Source organism: Ctenocephalides felis, unplaced genomic scaffold (assembly GCF_003426905.1).
Source record: "Ctenocephalides felis isolate EL2017-DRISC unplaced genomic scaffold, ASM342690v1 CF-g0.4_SCAFFOLD_01170, whole genome shotgun sequence".
NCBI classification, from domain to species: domain Eukaryota; kingdom Metazoa; phylum Arthropoda; class Insecta; order Siphonaptera; family Pulicidae; genus Ctenocephalides; species Ctenocephalides felis.
The window spans coordinates 86589241-86602888 of NW_020537324.1; positions in this window are offsets into that span (position 1 = coordinate 86589241).

The window sequence follows — 13648 nt, forward strand, 5'->3', positions numbered from 1 at the left end:
CTCCTTCCAACCAAACCAATTTACTTTTCCTCCAGCTTGTCCTTCCTCCTCCTCATAATAATACGAAAGAAAGGCGAGTCGTTATTTTTTGATAAATTAATACGCCGAGTCGTAAATACGTCCTGCAGAGCAAATCCTAGAGGATTTACTCGAAATGAGTTATAGGAGCAGATCCTGCCAAGTCCTGCAGATGCTAGCAGTCCACCTTTATATTAAAATAAAGGACACTTAATTATTTTTTCCAAGTCCTGAGAGATAATTTTCTTGTGCGAAACACCTGATGCACGGGGAAAGAAAATACGGGGATTATAAAGGATATATATATATATATATATATATATATATATATATATATGTCTCTTCTTCCTAATTGTTCAACCAAAAATATATAAACTAGTGATAGGAAACTGTTCTGTCTTCTTTTTATTCATCTCCATTTACTTCTTATCTCTATTATCTCCTCAAATGATCTTCCACTAATTAACCCAACTTTTCCAAAACAAAAGTCAATCGTCACAAGTATCTCATTTCACCCACGCCTCCCACAAAGTACGGGAGGTTGGGGCAAAACGGGGGCTGATATGGAGGCAATTAGCCAAATTAACCGCAACTTACCCCCGAGCCTGTTTTATGACATAATTTGATAAAGGGATATCTTTTGCGGAGGGTGAAAGTGAACAAGAGTGGAGCATTTGAGGAGTTATTAAGGGATGGAGAGATGGAGTAATGGAAATATTTACTACAAGGAAGAGATTGTGATATGAATTTATTTTATACAAATTTTATAAAAAAATATCAATTCTGATTTTTAACTTTACGAAAATTTGATGAACATTCTTTTGGAAAATTAATAATTTTGGTATACGAGGTCTGTTCAAAAAGTACCCGGAATTTTCGTTTTTTCAAAAAAATATTTATTTATTCGTCTACATTAATGTGGTCCCCTTCAAAGTAGTCCCCCCCAGATATAATACACTTATGCCAGCGTTTTTTCCAATTTTTGAAGCACCCTTGATATTCACTTTTTGATATGTCCTTGAGCACTCTCAGCGATTCGGCCTTTATTTCTTCAATCTAGGAAAACCGCCGTCCTTTCATGGGTCTCTTCAACTTTGGGAATAGGAAAAAGTCACACGGAGCCATATCTGGTGAATTTTTGCACTTTGCAACACTTTATTTCATTTTTACGCAAAATTTAATACAAATTCTTTGACTTTTTCAATTCTTCCATTGTAAAAATCGCCGAGCTCAGAAAAACACGTCGAACCTTAGCGACTACCACAGACAAAGTAAACAGTGAATATAGCTGAAAATTTCATCATACTTTAGGGGCATGTATACCAACACAATAAAAAAAAAATTTTGACAATCAGACACTCCAGACCAGATTTAATTATTAGTTATTCCGGGTACTTTTTGAACAGACCTCGTACATTGCTGAACCCTTCCTTAGGAAAATTGTTGGGCCTTTTTTTGGGAAAAAATTTTAGTCTCCAATTCCGACTCGCACAATCTGATTTCATATTAATCCAAAGCTGTTACAGTGTTAATATTTATATAGGATTAATAAATAACTTTTGCCTCAAATTGTTATTTACTCAAGGGCCACATGTGCGGTCAGAAACTGAACTGGGGGATGATACTCTCTCCGATTTGCTAATTTCAGACTAATGCTTATGTTTGTTTATGATAATTTAGATATTATATATATATATATATATATATATATATATATATATTTAAATTTATTCACCAAGGGTGTCATGATATATTGCACAATTTTAGCATATGCCCGTGATCATTTTTAATAAATTGTTTTCGAGATTATTATATAAGGGTTTAAATTGGTGTTATTTATTGTCGATTGAATATTTGGTTATTTAAATTTGACTTATTTAGTAAGTTTTAGGATTATTTTTGCAATAATGGTTTTCTTTGGTTTTTGCTTATGTATAAAAATTTATAGTACGTTTGCGAACAATAACTGGTTACAAATTTAGAATCAGGTCTAAAATATAAAAATTAAAGAATATATTGTTTAAGTAAAATTAAGATTTGAGGATTCGTTTAGGGCTCAAAAAACAACCATTCAGAATCCAGGATTAAAATTTTTTTGCAAAATAATATTTAAAATTATCTTGGATCTCAAATCCCTGAGTTAAGAAAGGGAGTATGATGGGTTAAAGAAACAAGGTAACTTATCCGAGAAGATAAAAAATGACAAAATCCTGAATCTAAAGTTCAAGATCCCTACATTAGAATTTCAGATTTAAAGACATTGGATCCAAGGTACAGTATCCGAGATCCCAAATCAAAAATGAAAGATTCGATGTCAACAATTAGAGCTTCTAGATTAGAAATACACAATTCAAGATAAGTATGAAAAAGATTTAGAGTTCAGGATCCAAGACTCATGATCGATAAGGCATTTAATATGGAAGCAAGGAATCTTATGTTTTGGAAGTAAATTGTAACTATAAACAAGATGTTATTCTCCATCACTATGGACCTGGCTTCGAGTGTAGCACCAATAATATGTATATATATATTGTTTCTCTGTGTCTGTGCCTAGTATTTGTTTTTCGTTCTCTGCTCTAGGCGGTTAAATTAAAATATTATTCAAATTCGGCGCCATTTTGCGCCGAGCAGGTCGCCATCTGTCGCCCCGATGTCAATACGAGAGCAAATTTACATATCGGGACACCCTAACGGATGCGATTGCGACACTTTTGTTTACTTTGGGCAACACCAACCACAGATGAGAGGAGGAGGATATATATATGAATATATATATATATATATATATATATATATATATATATATATATATATATATATACATTTGTAATATTTTTGCAGCCCAATCGTCGAATTAAAAAAAGATTAAATAACAAAATTACTTATTCTATTAAACGTTTCGACACTTGATGTGTGTCATCATTCAGTAATCAAACCAGGAAAAACAACAGAAAAAAATAATTATGATGTAAAATTGATTGAACACTGAATTTGTGTAAAATAATAACTATTATATTAGCAACGAGAAATAGAAGAAGCAAATATTGCCCTCCTATATTTCATGTTATTAATAGCGGTGCATTATGAACACTGATCAAGGTTACAAAGCAAATGTAGTGCTGGAGTGCAACACACATCAAGTGTCGAAACGTCTAATGGAATAAATAATTTTGTTAATTAATCTTTTTTTAATTCGACAATTGGGCTGCAAAAATATTACAAATATGTATCGACGTCGACAAAACTATCATATATATATGTTATCCCCAAAACAGGATATTGACGGTAACTGTCCTAAAAAAAATATCTCACGTGATTTGAAAATTTAGAGCTTTTAGGTGCAACCTAGTGCTTTAGTGAAATTGCGATCATTTCTTGGTTATTGTGGATAATTTGGATTCTCAATGACACAATTGCCTTAATTTTTGAGGAATTATTATTTTTTATTTACTATGAATTCAAAATGTTTAAAATCGGTCGACTTTAAAGGGACTCGACTTAAAAAGAAAGGACTTAAGTGTGTTGGCAAATGTTATCAAATTTTATCAGGATGGTAAAATACTTGATAGTTCGAATATAAAAAAATAGGTAAAAAAATTAAACATCATTTCTATCTCCTGCTCTATTTTGAAGCTTTTGATTATCTCCCAAAAGTGCTCCAATTCTCCAAATGACGATAAATAATAAAGAGACAACAAAATAAAAAAATGATTAAATTCGAACAATAAAGTGTTAGTAGCCGCCGTTACATACACGTTCTCTTTTTGCTGTCCAGTATAGATATAAATATAAATATGTATATATGTATATGTATATGTATGTATATATATGTATGTTAATATATTGATATATAATTTTCGCGCCGAACTTCAAAGGCGCCTCCGGCTTCGGCCCTTTTGATTTCGCACCGTTAATATCTCCTATAATGCATCATATATTTCGCGACCTGTTATTTCGGACTTCTGGCCGACGATATGATATATTTATAATATTTTATAATACACCACAGTATAACATATACATATACATATACATACATATATACTTGCAGTGGCGTTTGGCGAAAAACAAAACAGACACTAATTATTTTGACACCAAAAATAAATTAATATCCTTATATAAAAGTCTCTTTCTCATTTGATCTGTTACCATTTTATCCCATTTGATTTGTTATCAAAAACGCTGTTTTTCTTAGTTTCCTCAAATCAAGTAAAGACTGACTGGGTACGGTTGTGACACTCTATTTCTTGATCAGCAATAATTTTGCTAATTTACCAGTTAGCCGGGAGAAAATCTGGAAATACTGGAATACTGTCCTTAAATACGATAGATAAGTCATAAAATCTTTTTTCATGCTTCAGCAATCATGTATTCTATCATCTGAAATTTTGTCCATTCTTAAATTTTTCTTTCCATGATCTTTGAGTAAGTAAACATTGTGTTTTATTTTGGTTTTAAATTGATTAATTTGTGATCTTCAACTTTCACCTACTACTTCACATACTTCCTTCATCCAATTTGGGCATATCCTCGATACCTTCTTAATTTTGTAACTGCAAGAATACTCAGACATTCGCCAATCTGGTTTCTTCTGGATGGGCGTGCCCTGTTCTGCGTCCTTTTTCTCGTGTTTTCCTTCCAGCCTTTTTCCTTTTTTCCTTTTTCATCATTAGCGGCCGCTAATAACACCATTCATTGCCGTTACTCACACTTCGGCACGGACGGAGAATAATAATAATAATAATATACACTTGTATATGAATTTATATATATTATATATATATATATATATATATATATATATACTAGTTTACCCGGCTACGCTTTGCTGTGGCTTTTATTAAAATCTACCGGATTTAAATTTGAATCTGATGAATCTATAGGGTTCAATCAATAGTGTTTATTGATAACAAGGTTTTTATTTTAATTTATCTTAATAAAAATAAGAAATTATTAAAATTGTGAATACAATAGCACATTAAAAAATCTATGATAAATAACCAAGTGACTTTTAAAAATTTTCCTTGCTAACGTTTCAACATGTTTTATGTATTTAGGAATGGTTTTGTTACTAGCATCATACTATTGGGCACTTGCTATATAGTCTTCAATATTTTCTTTCGAAATTGTTCAAAATTATCTGATATTTGACACTTATAGATTTTTTTTCGTACCTATCAATTTTGTAAATAAGATATTAAAGTCTTGATTAACAAACATAATTTATAACAAAAAAAAATTACTGTAATATTTTACATATTGTAGTGTAAACCCACTGGATTATGCGATTCTCTATCTATCTCCTGTACTAAAAGCTCATATTTTTTGCTAATAATTTATTTTAAATTCTTTTATTATAAATCCTAATCAATGCATACTGTGCTGTCACAGAACAATCTATTTAATTATCTCACATTGATGGTCGTTATATTCAAACTTATTACTATCGTTATATTAGACTTAGGCAGAACTTAAAATTTCTGTTTATTTTTACATTTTTTTTCCATACATTGGAAAAAACTATTTATCATTAAAAATGACAATTCAGGAATCCTGGAGCTATTCGAAGGGAAATGCTTAATTTTCTTTGTTAGTATTGTCTAAGTTTCACAGTTGATTTTATCTTTCAAGAATTAGTAATATTTATTATATTTATTCATTTGTCGACTTTTACAGGTCTACAAAAACATCCAAACAAGCACAATTTTTCTACTAGTTCACCTAATACTAAATACTTGAAATAAATAATTTAGTTTATATAATTCTTATAAATATTAGATCATTTCTTTTGTTTTAATTATTAATCAAGTTTTATTCATCTACTTTTCATGTTAACATATATGAATATCGTTGTCCAATTTATAAGCTCTCACATTTGTCTATAAAATACGAATAAAGAAAATATTTATTATAATCTATTCGAGAATATTTAATATTCTTCGAATATTTCATTATGGTATCAGAACTTGCCTTATGGCACGATGCCATACACCACTAGTTTCTTTATTAAATCACAATCTATCTTTACAAAAAAAATAAAAACAGTAATTTTGAGGATAGATATAAATTATCAAAATGTTATGAAATATTAATCATTTGTAAGTTTTTTTTCGATTTAATCGAGTTAATTTATCAACTTAAATTAGAGTTATTTGAAGCTTCTACTAATTCTGATATCAAAAACTACTAGAATCAAATAAAAAAGAAACGTTTAAAAATGTTCCCTGGTAAACTGGTAGGTTGAGCTTGACGCCAACCTGGATCTAGCCCAGATTTCAGGTCAGTTTCGTTTCACGCGTATAGTTTCGATGGGACACGGATTATAATACTTGTGAATTAAAATACGTGTGATTTTTCTAAATACTGTGAATATTTTTTACTATTCTGTAATTTTATAAATGATATAACATAGTACGACTCAATAGATCAATAAAATCGTTTTTTTTTTTAAAAAAACATTCAAACTGTAACAGTTTCTCCAGAAGTGCTTTTTATCCCCAAAACGATATACATATATAAAATATTAAAAATCCTCGAGACAAGCACGGATGCTTTTATATATTTATATATGTGTAAAAGTGTACACATGTATATAAATCTGCGAATATTCTCACTTATTCCGTTTTGTACGTGTAAAGGTAATAGCGGCAGGAAAATGATTATAGGGCGGCGCGAACGCGACGATCAAAGGAGCACCATATCAGCTACTCAATATTATATTATATTATATTATAGTATAGTATGGTATATACACACCTGTATATATATACATATATATATATATATATATATATATATATATATATATATTTACAGTCGATGCCCTCAGAGCTGATACTACAATGTAGTTTCATCTCAAACATATTATAGCTCATAGCGAAAAATAGAAAAGGAAACTGTTTTGCGTGAAGACAATTATCATAGATAAAGACAATTATTTAGACACAAATTATTTAGATGTTTAGTATATAGAAACATAGATATATTGTTAAAGTATGAGAGAGAGCAAGTGCACGTTCTCCTGTGTTATCCTGGTGTTACCTGTTATTAAAACTAATTTTAATTCTTGTAATGTTTTAATGCATACACAACTATAAATAAATACTACTAACTGTTTGAGAACTTCATAAATACAATACCTAAATAATTAACTTAAATTCTTATGTGAAGCAAAAAAAAAAAATTGTTAAATACTTTCTTACTTGCTTTCCAGCATACATTTGACTCTGGGTAAAGCCATTCTTATTTATAAGTAAAGCACACTTAATTTTCAATTTAGCCTATATATTCTAACACAGGTTCACAAAATAAGTGTGGCAAATGTTTTCTAAGGTGGGTTTTACCACTGAACACGAATCTAAAGTCATAATTGCGAGCTAAATAGCAAAAATTTGAAAAAAAAAATATAAATCGACCAAGTCTCCGATCTAGTAACTCTTTTGCATAATAATCAAAATTTTATAATTTTTTATGTTTTCTGGCTCATTGAGTTTCAAATAAATGATCTATTGAGTTTTTTTTGTATAATTCAGCAGTTATTTGCAAGCATAATTCCTCTGAATTTCTTAAAATGTATTTGCAAAATTCTGCTGTGTTTTAAAATAAACTTAATAGACCATTTAATTGAAACTCAATAGTCATTTAAGGTAGAAAGTGCCAGGATATAAGATTTTAATTATCATGCAGAAGAGATACTAGATCGAAAATTTTGTCGTTTCTCTATTTTTTTTTTAATTTTTTGCCATTTGAACCCAAATTTTGACTTTAAATTCCGGTTCAGAGGTAAAAACTACATTGGAAAACATATTCTGTACAACCAAGAACCAATACAGACAACTTTTTTTTGTAGACCTTATTACTATGTATGTAGTACTATGTCTCAATACAACTAAATATAAATAAGTACTACTAAATATTTTAAAACTTAGCATTAACTAAATGAATACCTGGAAAATTATCATAGTGTTTTGGGCAAATTTTTTTTGGTAAATACTGTCTTTTTTTTAGCATTCTGGCTAAAGCCATTTGTATTTGTTTATATTTAAAGCACATTTTAATTTGGTATTTTTAGTAATAAATTTGGTGAACAAGAACTTACAAATATTTTTTTTACAAATTGCACAATGACAAGTCGAGTACTAATCCAAGATTGTTTTCTTCTGAGTATAAGTTGGAAAACTGTATCAGACAATGAATAATGTATATATATATATATATATATATATATATATATATATGCATATTAATATTATTGTTGTCGTGTCATTTCAACATTAGTTGAAGTTTCTAACAAACGATCTAATCAGATTCCGAGGAAAATACTTGAAGTCCACGCCTCGTTTGCATGGACAACCGCCGCCGGCGAAAACATTTCTATATTATACATATATACATACAAATATATGTATATATACATATAAATACATACATATGCATATATATTTCCTTTGTCACATTCCACAAGTACTGTACGACTCCTTTTCTTTATACAAAAAATAAATCTCTTTGAAATTTTTGCTGAAAAAGTGTTATAAATAATAGAAAATGTTGTTTGTGTGCGTTGTACGTTTTGAAAATAATGTGTGTCATCATTTACCTAAGTAGGTTTTACCGATTTTGTTCATATTCCGTGGGTCTCGTCATACAGTTTATATTAGTTGATAATTTCTCAACTGTTTTTTAGGGAAATCCCAGACTTCACAGTAGTGTTCTTTTCCAGATTTCAGAATAATTACGAAAATATAAATAATTGTTTACTAAATGCATTCATGAACTTATGTGACAATATCCTTTGGAAGTTTTCAATTAAAAAAAAGTCGTCTCAGTATCAAGTTATTAGCGCTAAATATTATTCCCTTAATAACGGCAACAACAACAGAGAGCAGAAAGAGCCGACGACCACGTTTTTTTTTTCATATTTTTTCTCCATCGAACAAATGTAATGACCCGATGATTATCTTAAATTTTTGTAATTTTTTCTTCGTACTTTTTCTTTCGTCAGCAAATCACGTACTTTCGATACTCAACTCGAGACCACCGTGTCGGTAATTGCTTTTAATGCCGTAGAAAAATTCATATATATAGGTATACACATACACATATACACACACACACTTACATATGTATATATATACATATATATATATATATATTGTATATATATATACTAGCTGACCCGACATACGTTGTCCTGTACCGATGTCTACAATGCAAAAGTTCCAACTTTTTTAATATCCAATACTAATATTTATCATATCAAAATGGATTTTTACACTACAGACTACACCAAAACGTATGTACATCAATGTGAGTGATGTTAAATGTAAAATCGCATTCAATAAAAAGATGAGTCTCAATTTCTACACTTAAATTTCAATTACCTTCATTGCCAAGGGATATACAATTTCATCTGCCAAACATATACTGTATCTTAAATTATTGTAATTTTTGGCACATCTCAGCTGGATTTCGGCATTAATAATGTAGACATTATATTTTTCTTGTTCATAATCATGAATATATTCTAATATTATCTAGGCTCATGAGTGAATTGAAAATTTTGGCAGATGACAGTTCTCAAAATGTTCCAAACAATGATATGTTATTTTTTGCATGTATATCTATATTATTACCATAGTTTTATAATACATCACATCTTAAACATTTTCCTTAACAAACTTCAAAAACATTTATCAAAATTCGAAGGAGGAGTTTGAATTCATACATCCGTACAGAAGAATTTTTCATATAAGATATATATATATATGAGTAAGTTCTTCAAGGGCATACATCAAATAAAAGGCAAAGATTTAGAAGTTAATCTTTAATTTTTCCAAACGTTTCGACATAGTATTTTATGTCATCATCAGTGGATCTACAGAATGAATATTGAAAAATTAATATAATCTAGGAAAAAATGACAGAAATTGGAAAAAGAACTATAGATATAAGTAATATAATTATAGCAATAACAATTATACTTAACAGATAGATAAACAAGAGAAATGAAAAGTAAAAAGAAATATATATAAACATACAAAAGCGTAATATATATACATAAATATACACACAAACAAACATGTATATATGATATGCATGTAAAAACACGTACACATATGCATATATACATACGAACAATACGTATATATAAACATATACATACGGACATGTACATATGTATATATACACATATATACATACATACACATACACATATACATATATACATACATACACATATATATATATATATATATATATATACATATACACATACATATATATATATACATATACATACACATACATACATATGCAATACAGACACATACACATATATAGACAATGAAGGTAACTTACATAAATATGGTCTTACATCAGTAGCTAGCGCTAGGAACACAATTTTGCACTATCATATATACATTAACTTGTTTTTTTATATATTAATTTGTTGAACAGAGTATGGCAAAATATTTGTGAAATATATAATATATTTTGCACAGAGAACGTAGTTTATGTGACAGAGCCCGAGGCTGTAGTAACATGTGTTTAAAAATTATTTGAAGAGACCGTTTGAGGGAATAGTTGGCGGGTTTTTTACAATCAGTGTTTCTAAGTATGGGTGAGAGGCTAAGAATCAAAGTTCGGGATCGGACCGCGTAAGGGTAGGTTTACAGGTTCGGAATTACGTAGGTTAAGAGGAAACAAATTTGGAAATATTATTAAGTATCACCTGATAATTTTCACAGAGTAAGGAGGCATCATGGCGTTTATTAATACAAAATTTCGAGGTGCTGATCAGACAAGATTCAGCAAATCTTCTCTGAATAATGTTCCGTTCGTGATAAAGTATACTAGCGTTATAAAAGTCAAAAGAATGTTTAAAATTTTTTATATGTTCTGTTATCATAGTTTGATTTTGTCGTGGGTTTTTAGAGTTATTATCATGTTGTTTAGTCGTTTTATTAAATTTTGTCCAGTTTCACCTATGTAAATGGAATCACAATCATTGCATTTTAATTTATAAACAATATTTGATGTGCGTTCCAAACTAGTGGGTGATTTGAGGTTGGAAAAAAGGGAGCTAAGGGTTAAGTCTATGTTACAAATTAATCTTAAGTCGACCTTGTGGAACAGTTTTTTCCAAATGGGAAAGAGTTCTTTAATAAACGGGAGACAAACATTACCAATAAAGTTATTGTCTTTGGAGATTTTGGTGGAAGAAGAAGAGGTATTATTGTTATTATTGAGAAATTTGAGTCTATTGTACGTGACAGAGTTTATGAGATTAGAAGGATAAGAGTTATTAATAAGTGTTGTGTGGATTAACGATAAATTAGCAGACCAAAATTGTTTGTCCGAGAGAAGTATGGCGTGGTCAACTAAATTAATTATAGTACCTATTTTCATGCTAGATGGGTGATAGGAATGAAAATTTAAATACCTGCCCGACCAAGTCGGTTTTTGGTACCAATTTGTGATGATACGGTTATCTAAGGTTTTTATAATTTTGACGTCAAGAAAGCTGATGGAATTGTTCTGTTCTTTTTCGAAAGTGAATGAGAGATGTTCATTGAAAGAGTTGAAATTGTGGAGTAAAAGTTCAAAGTTTTTAACTGGCACACAAGTAAAAATGTCATCTACGTACCTGTAATAGAATTGAAGATCTAATTTGCAAGAATTAAACACTTTGGTCTCTAAATATTGTAAAGATAACTCAGCGAGTGCTGGAGATATAGAAGAACCCATAGGTGTGCCAAAAATTTGGTAATAGAAACGGTCGTTGAATTCAAAATATGTGTTGGAAATTATAAATTTTATTGACTCAAGAAACCAGTGTAATGAGATAGTTGTATGACATGAAATTTCGTCCCATCTAGCTGTGATAGCGTCTAAAATTAATTGTAGGGGAACGTTAGTGAAGAGGGATACCACGTCTAGACTCACTAGTAAAGAATTATCAGGAAGTACAATATCACGGAGTTTATTAACCAATTCAAAGGAGTTTTTTACAAAAAAGGGGGACTTAACAGTGACTGAAGAAAGTATGGTGTTGAGAAATTTGGAGAATTTTGAGAGCGGGGAGTTCAAGTCAGCAACGATTGGTCTGAAAGGTACGTTAGGTTTATGTATTTTGGGTAGTCCGTAAAGTTTGGGGTTATACGGATGTAGGTTTTTGAGGCTAGGCACAATTTCTGGAGAATTTGATTTTTTGAGACTAAAACGTTGATGAATTTATGAAAAGAACGGTTTATACGTTCTGTAGGATCAGAAATTGTGCCTAGCCTCAAAAACCTACATCCGTATAACCCCAAACTTTACGGACTACCCAAAATACATAAACCTAACGTACCTTTCAGACCAATCGTTGCTGACTTGAACTCCCCGCTCTCAAAATTCTCCAAATTTCTCAACACCATACTTTCTTCAGTCACTGTTAAGTCCCCCTTTTTTGTAAAAAACTCCTTTGAATTGGTTAATAAACTCCGTGATATTGTACTTCCTGATAATTCTTTACTAGTGAGTCTAGACGTGGTATCCCTCTTCACTAACGTTCCCCTACAATTAATTTTAGACGCTATCACAGCTAGATGGGACGAAATTTCATGTCATACAACTATCTCATTACACTGGTTTCTTGAGTCAATAAAATTTATAATTTCCAACACATATTTTGAATTCAACGACCGTTTCTATTACCAAATTTTTGGCACACCTATGGGTTCTTCTATATCTCCAGCACTCGCTGAGTTATCTTTACAATATTTAGAGACCAAAGTGTTTAATTCTTGCAAATTAGATCTTCAATTCTATTACAGGTACGTAGATGACATTTTTACTTGTGTGCCAGTTAAAAACTTTGAACTTTTACTCCACAATTTCAACTCTTTCAATGAACATCTCTCATTCACTTTCGAAAAAGAACAGAACAATTCCATCAGCTTTCTTGACGTCAAAATTATAAAAACCTTAGATAACCGTATCATCACAAATTGGTACCAAAAACCGACTTGGTCGGGCAGGTATTTAAATTTTCATTCCTATCACCCATCTAGCATGAAAATAGGTACTATAATTAATTTAGTTGACCACGCCATACTTCTCTCGGACAAACAATTTTGGTCTGCTAATTTATCGTTAATCCACACAACACTTATTAATAACTCTTATCCTTCTAATCTCATAAACTCTGTCACGTACAATAGACTCAAATTTCTCAATAATAACAATAATACCTCTTCTTCTTCCACCAAAATCTCCAAAGACAATAACTTTATTGGTAATGTTTGTCTCCCGTTTATTAAAGAACTCTTTCCCATTTGGAAAAAACTGTTCCACAAGGTCGACTTAAGATTAATTTGTAACATAGACTTAACCCTTAGCTCCCTTTTTTCCAACCTCAAATCACCCACTAGTTTGGAACGCACATCAAATATTGTTTATAAATTAAAATGCAATGATTGTGATTCCATTTACATAGGTGAAACTGGACAAAATTTAATAAAACGACTAAAACAACATGATAATAACTCTAAAAACCCACGACAAAATCAAACTATGATAACAGAACATATAAAAAATTTTAAACATTCTTTTGACTTTTATAACGCTAGTATACTTTATCACGAAC